This window comes from Phyllobates terribilis, unplaced genomic scaffold (genome assembly GCF_046119375.1).
Source record: "Phyllobates terribilis strain yellow unplaced genomic scaffold, ASM4611937v1 Scaffold_5__5_contigs__length_657084704, whole genome shotgun sequence".
Classification (NCBI taxonomy): domain Eukaryota; kingdom Metazoa; phylum Chordata; class Amphibia; order Anura; family Dendrobatidae; genus Phyllobates; species Phyllobates terribilis.
Window position 1 is genome coordinate 5,633,264 of NW_027362765.1, and position 6,238 is coordinate 5,639,501.

Here is a 6,238-nt window from a genome sequence, read left to right on the forward strand (position 1 = left end):
TTTTTTCTCCAGCACCTGCAGACCCGGAGCCCCAGCAGGAGTCACCTGCTGACCCAGAGCCCCAGCAGGAGTCACCTGCTGACCCGAAACCCCAGCAGGAGTCACCTGTTGACCCGGAGCCCCAGCAGGAGTCACCTGTTGACCCGGAGCCCCAGCAGGAGTCACCTGTTGACCCGGAGCCCCAGCAGGAGTCACCTGCTGACCCGGAGCCCCAGCAGGAGTCACCTGCTGACCCGGAGCCCCAGCAGGAGTCACCTGCTGACCCGAAGCCCCAGCAGGAGTCACCTGCTGACCCGAAGCCCCAGCAGGAGTCACCTGCTGAACCAGAGCCCCAGCAGGAGTCACCTGCTGACCCAGAGCCCCAGCAGGAGTCACCTGCTGACCCAGAGCCCCAGCAGGAGTCACCTGCTGACCCGGAGCCCCAGCAGGAGTCACCTGCTGACCCGGAGCCCCAGCAGGAGTCACCTACAGGCTCGCCAGCATCACTCCGTGATATGGGTGTAGCTTTGACTTCCGGTAATACTTTCACATAAAATAAGGTCCATACAACTTGGAAAGTATAGGGCTGTCATGTACTATGAACTGTTGTGTCTTTCCCTAGCCGGTGATGCCAGAGGATCCCGGTGGTCCATCAGCTCATCATCACCTGAGCAAACCGAAAACCGTAAGTGTTAAATAACAAACATGTACCTGTTAATCAGATGAATGTACAGAATTATTCGTCTTAAGTTTTACCATTCCCTCCGTAGAAATCCCTACATTAGACGACCTCCTGGCGTCACAGCGGACACTAGCAGAAGCAGTCCAACAGCACGGAGTGATGCTGGCAAGGTTTGTGGCGGCCCAACAGCGGCGCGGCAGCCACTAGGCAGCCACTAACTTTTTTGTTTTTTGTTGTTACTATATTTTTGTTTTTTGTTGTTGTTATATTTATTTTGTTTTTATAAAAAACGTTAAAGTTTATATCCACTGTTGTGTAAGCTTTGTTACAAATAACATGTTTCATCACTCACACCCATTATATCTATTCATCTGTATAGATGCACCCTGCCCATTCCCCCGCCTAGTAGACCTGCTAATAACTATATGCTGAATTCAGTAAAGCAGGCTGCAAGTTTTAATCCAAAAAACATTTTTATTACGAACAAATATTTTAATAAATAAACAATTAAATTAACTATTAAATAAACAATAACTTAACAATTTAAACATTTTACTTAAACCCTAAAAGTAAAATGTCACTAAAGATCTTGATATTGGTTTTCTGCATTCAAAAATCCTTGCCTGGGCGGAGAAGATAGTTCTGCAAGGAAAGAATGAGGAAACCTGGGATATTGTGTGTGTGTGTGTGGGGGGGGGGTGGCAAGTGGCAGGTTTTGCTGAGGTACAATCCGTCGTACTGGTGTGCTACGCAGTAGCTCCGGCATTTGGGTCCATGGCTGCCTTGCACAAGGATCACGGTCGATCCTACTATGTACAGTTGACGTTTCATCCAGTTGACCGGCTGCCGCTTTAATTAAAGTCTCGAAAATGACCCTTTCGGCATGGATCCTCTGTGTGTCATCCAGCTTCTGAAGTCGATCAGCGGCAAAGTTGGCAAAGCTGTCCATGCCGGTGTTGGTCTGCTGGCTTAAAATTTGCTTTGCCAAAGAGACTAGCTCTGTTGATGGCGACAAGGTGGCCTTTCTCTTATGTGAATTGATTATTCGCCGAGGTACAGTAGCTGAGTTGAGGGTGGAGGGTCTTCACTCGACCCCTTAGTAGCCTCCGCCAGGCTAGGTTCATCGCCCAGGATGTCATCACTTGTTGTGGTTGACAGATCTTGCTGATGTTGCTGCGGGAACAGAAAATTAATGTTAAAGCTAAACCCAAAAATTATTTTACAACATCCAGCACCACACCACAGAAATGTGTTGGCATTGGATATATCATGACCAGCATGGGTAAACGTGCACTGGAAACAAATGTGAGGGGAGGCACTAGCAGTACAGGATATGAAATGGCATTCAACAATATGAGAAGTGAGTGTGGCGAAAATAGTAAAGGAATGTACTTATCTGAACTGGAAGGGATAACTTTTGTAAACTGCAGAATTAAGCAGGTAAAACATTAGTTAATATTTTCTATTCAACTATGGCATGTACATACCAAGTTTAAATGCTATTTAAAGGGAAGCAAGCAAAGAAGCTACTTACATCTCCAACAGGGGTGTCAGTCGGGATCACAGGGTCTTGATCCAGGGTCTGCCGTATCGAAGATACCATTGTGTGCAGCAGCTCCTGATCACGGGTGAAGCCAAGCAAGTCACAGTACCATAACGAGGGCACATAAACCTCATCTGTGCCGGCACCAGACTTCATTGACTTCTCCACCTTGTCCAGCTCTTTTTTATAGACTGTGCGAAGACCCTGGATCTTTTTCCGAACAACAGTCTCATCGACCTTCTCGCAGGGATTATGCTGCTTAAAGAGAGCAACTAGTTTCCCATATGCCTCCCTTTTTTTATTTCGGTTACTGTACTTGGCAGACTTAATCTGCCAAAGGCAGGGCAGGGACCGATACATCTCGATTAGTTCACGGACAAATTCCTCGCTATTGTAAGACATCTGAAATAAAAAATAGCATACAGTGAGCATACATGGAACATTTGAAAAAAATACTGTTTGAACCACACTACCGTGTACACACGAGACCCCCTAAAATGGCTGCCCATGCAAAAGCATATGTACACAGATGGAAGCCAAGCCCTCCCTCCCTCCAGAGCAATGATTACAGATGCATTAAGCATGTCCTATTCTAATCCTCAAAATTGCACCAGAACAGGACATTCTCTGACCCTCACAGATCTCATTCTCAGATACGTGATTTTCATGGATGTGTGAATGGATCTATAAAACTGTACGAGTCCATGGACCATCCGATAAAAAAATCTGGCAGCACACGAACATTTCACACAAATGTGAAAATTCAGCCTAAGGGATTTTAAGATCACGCCTAGTCACACAGTGCAGATGCAGAATAATATTTACATCCAGGCACTTACCGCTGACGTGATCAGAGTCGGTTTCTGCTGCTTCTTCTCCATCTGGTCAGACCTTCATGTCGACATCTCCCAGCCACGACTCGTCTTGTCATGATGCTCTTCAGCCTAGAAAATAACAAGGTCACATATATTGTATACATACATGTCTCCCCCGCACTGCGCTCCTGAATACAGATATGTACCCCCCCATTAATATACTATTAGCCACTTAGTAATCAAAATATAAAGTGATAAGCAGCACTGTGCCCCCCCATTAACTATAATCTCCACCGGCCAATAATATTAATTATTCAGTCTCTGTGACTCTCCCCAATTAACTGTAAGGCTATGTGCACATGGAAAATATACAAGACTTTACAGTACAAGCAAAGTGAAACCCCCGTCATTGCTCTCTCCCAGCACCCCCATCATTGCTCTCTCCCAGCACCCCCTGTCATTGCTCTCTCCCTCCATCCCCATCATTGCTCTCCCCAGCCCCAGCATTGCTCTCCCCAGCCTTCTCTCATTGCTCTCCCCAGCCTCTTCCCATTGCTCTCCACAGCCTCCTCTCATTGTTCTCCCCAGCCTCCTGTCATTGCTCTCCCCAGCCTTCCCTCATTGCTCTTTCCAGCCCCTCATTGCTTTCCCCAGCCTTCTCTTATTGCTCTCCCCAGCCTCCTCTCATTGCTCTCCCCTGCCCCCTTTCATTGCTCTCCCCAGCCTCCTCTCATTGCTCTCCCCAGCCTTCTCTCATTGCTCTCTCCAGCCTCCTCTCATTGCTCTTCCCAGCCTCCCCTCAATGCTCTCCCCAGCCTCCTCTCATTGCTCTCCCCAGCTTCCCCAGTTTGTTAAAAAAATAAAAAACACAACTTACCTCAGCTCGCTCCCCTGCACCTCCTAGTCTCCGGTAACTTCCTCCCTGACACACAGGCTCGCACCAAATGATGACGTCATCAAGCAGCATGGGCCTGTGTCAGGGAGGAAGCACAGGGCAGGAAGCAGAAAACGGATCTCTGCAGCTCTGCTGCCATTTTCCTCCTGTCAGCAGCGGAGCTGCAGGGATCGCTCCATGCCCACCACATATGATGATGGCAATCTGGCCATGGGGCTCCGAGAAGCAGGCCAGATTACCCTCATTATCAGCCGCCCGGCAAGGGCCCCCCTGCACCGTCGGGCCCCGGTGCAGTTGCACCGGCTGCACCAGCAGTAGGTGCACACCTGGTCAGGACTGTCCATTAATTGAGGTAAGTCGGTTATTCTACCATTTGATGATATCCCTAATTTGAGCATTTTAGAACATACACGAATACAAACGGTTGAGAAATTCAAATACCGGGTACAAGAATAACAAAAAGATCTCAGGATTACATTCCACTGAATCTGTATCTTCTTCTGGAAAAGTTTAACCCTTTCGCGCCAGAGCCGGTTTTCGCCTTCGTGACCGGGCCAATTTTTTCAATTCTGACCACTGTCACTTTATGAGGTAATAGCTCTGGAACTCTTCAACGGATTCCCCTGATTCTGAGATTGTTTTTTCGTGACATCTTGTACTTCATGATAGTGGCAAAATTTCTTCGATATGACTTGCGTTTATTTGTGAAAAAATCTGAAATTTGGCGAAAATTTAGAAAATTTAGCAATTTTCAAACTTTGAATTTTCATGCCCTTAAATCAGAGAGATATGTCACACAAAATAGTTAATAAATAACATTTACCACATGTCTACTTTACATCAGCACCAATTTTTTTTTATTAGGAAGTTATAAGGTTTAAAAGTTAACAACTGATTTCTCATTTTTCCAACAAAATTTACAAAACCATTTTTTCAGGGACCACATCTTATTTGAAGTGACTTTGAGAGGCCTTTATGACAGAAAATACCCAAAAGTTGACACCATTCTAACAACTTCACCCCTCAAGGTGCTCAAAACCACATTCAAGAAGTTTATTAACCATTTAGGTGCTTCACAGGAATTTTTGGAATGTGGAAGAAAACAATGAACATTTAACTTTTTTTCACACAAATGTTACTTTAGACGCAAATTTTTTTATTTTCGCATGGGTAACAGGAAAAATGGACTACCAATTTGTAGTGCTATTTCTCCTGAGCACGCCAATACCCCATGTGAGGGAAAACCACTGTTTGGGTGCACGGCAAGAATCGGTAGGGAAGGAGCGCCATTTGACTTTTTGCTCCTCAGGGAACTTATCTAGATGTGTTGTTAGCACATTGAACCCCCAGGTGCTTCACAGAAGTTTATAATATTGAGCCATAAAAATAAAATTTTCAAATTTTTCCCACAAAAATGTTTTTCAGTCACCAATTTGCATTATCATAATAGTAACAGGAGAAATTGCACCATGAAATTTGTTGTGCAATTTCTCCTGAGTGCGCCGATATCCTATATATGAGGGAAAACCACTGTTTGGGCGCACGGCAGGGTTCGGAAGGGAAGGAGCGCCATTTGACTTTTTGAATGTAAAATTTGCTTGAATAATTAACGGACGCCATGTCGCAGTTGGGGAGCTCCTGATGTGCCTAAACAGAGGAACCCCCCCACAAGTGACACCATTCTGGAAACTAGACCCCTCAAGGAACTTATCTAGATGTGTGGTGAGCACTCTTTCCACATAAATGATCTTTTAGCCCCAATTTTTTTATTTTTACAAGGGTAAGAGGAGAAAATGCACCCCAAAAACTGTTGTGCAATTTCTCCTGAGTATGCCGATACCCGAAATGTGGTGGAAAACTACCGCTTTGGTGCACGGCAGGGCTTGGAAGAGAACGGAGTGCTATGTTGGCTGGGATAGGTTGCAGACACCGTGTCACATTTGAAGAGTCGCTGACATGCTGAAACAGCAGGAACCCCCACAAGTGACCCCATTTTGTAAACTATACCTCTCAAGGAATTTATCTAGGGAAGTAGTGAGTATTTTTACATTTTTAAAGTCATACCATTGGCAGTGAAGAAAAAATAATTATATTTTTTACCACAAAAAAATTGTTTAAGCCTCATATTTTACATTTTCACACAGGGCAATGGGTAAAAATGGTGCCGAAATGTGTCACACAATTTCTTCTATACAGAGCCCCTAAGTGCAAGAAAAACAGAATCCACCCTCAAATGACCCCATTTTGGAAACTATACCCCTTTGGGAATTTACCTACAGGTGTAGGGACAAATGGGTGTTTTCCAGAAACAAGCAGCATTGGAT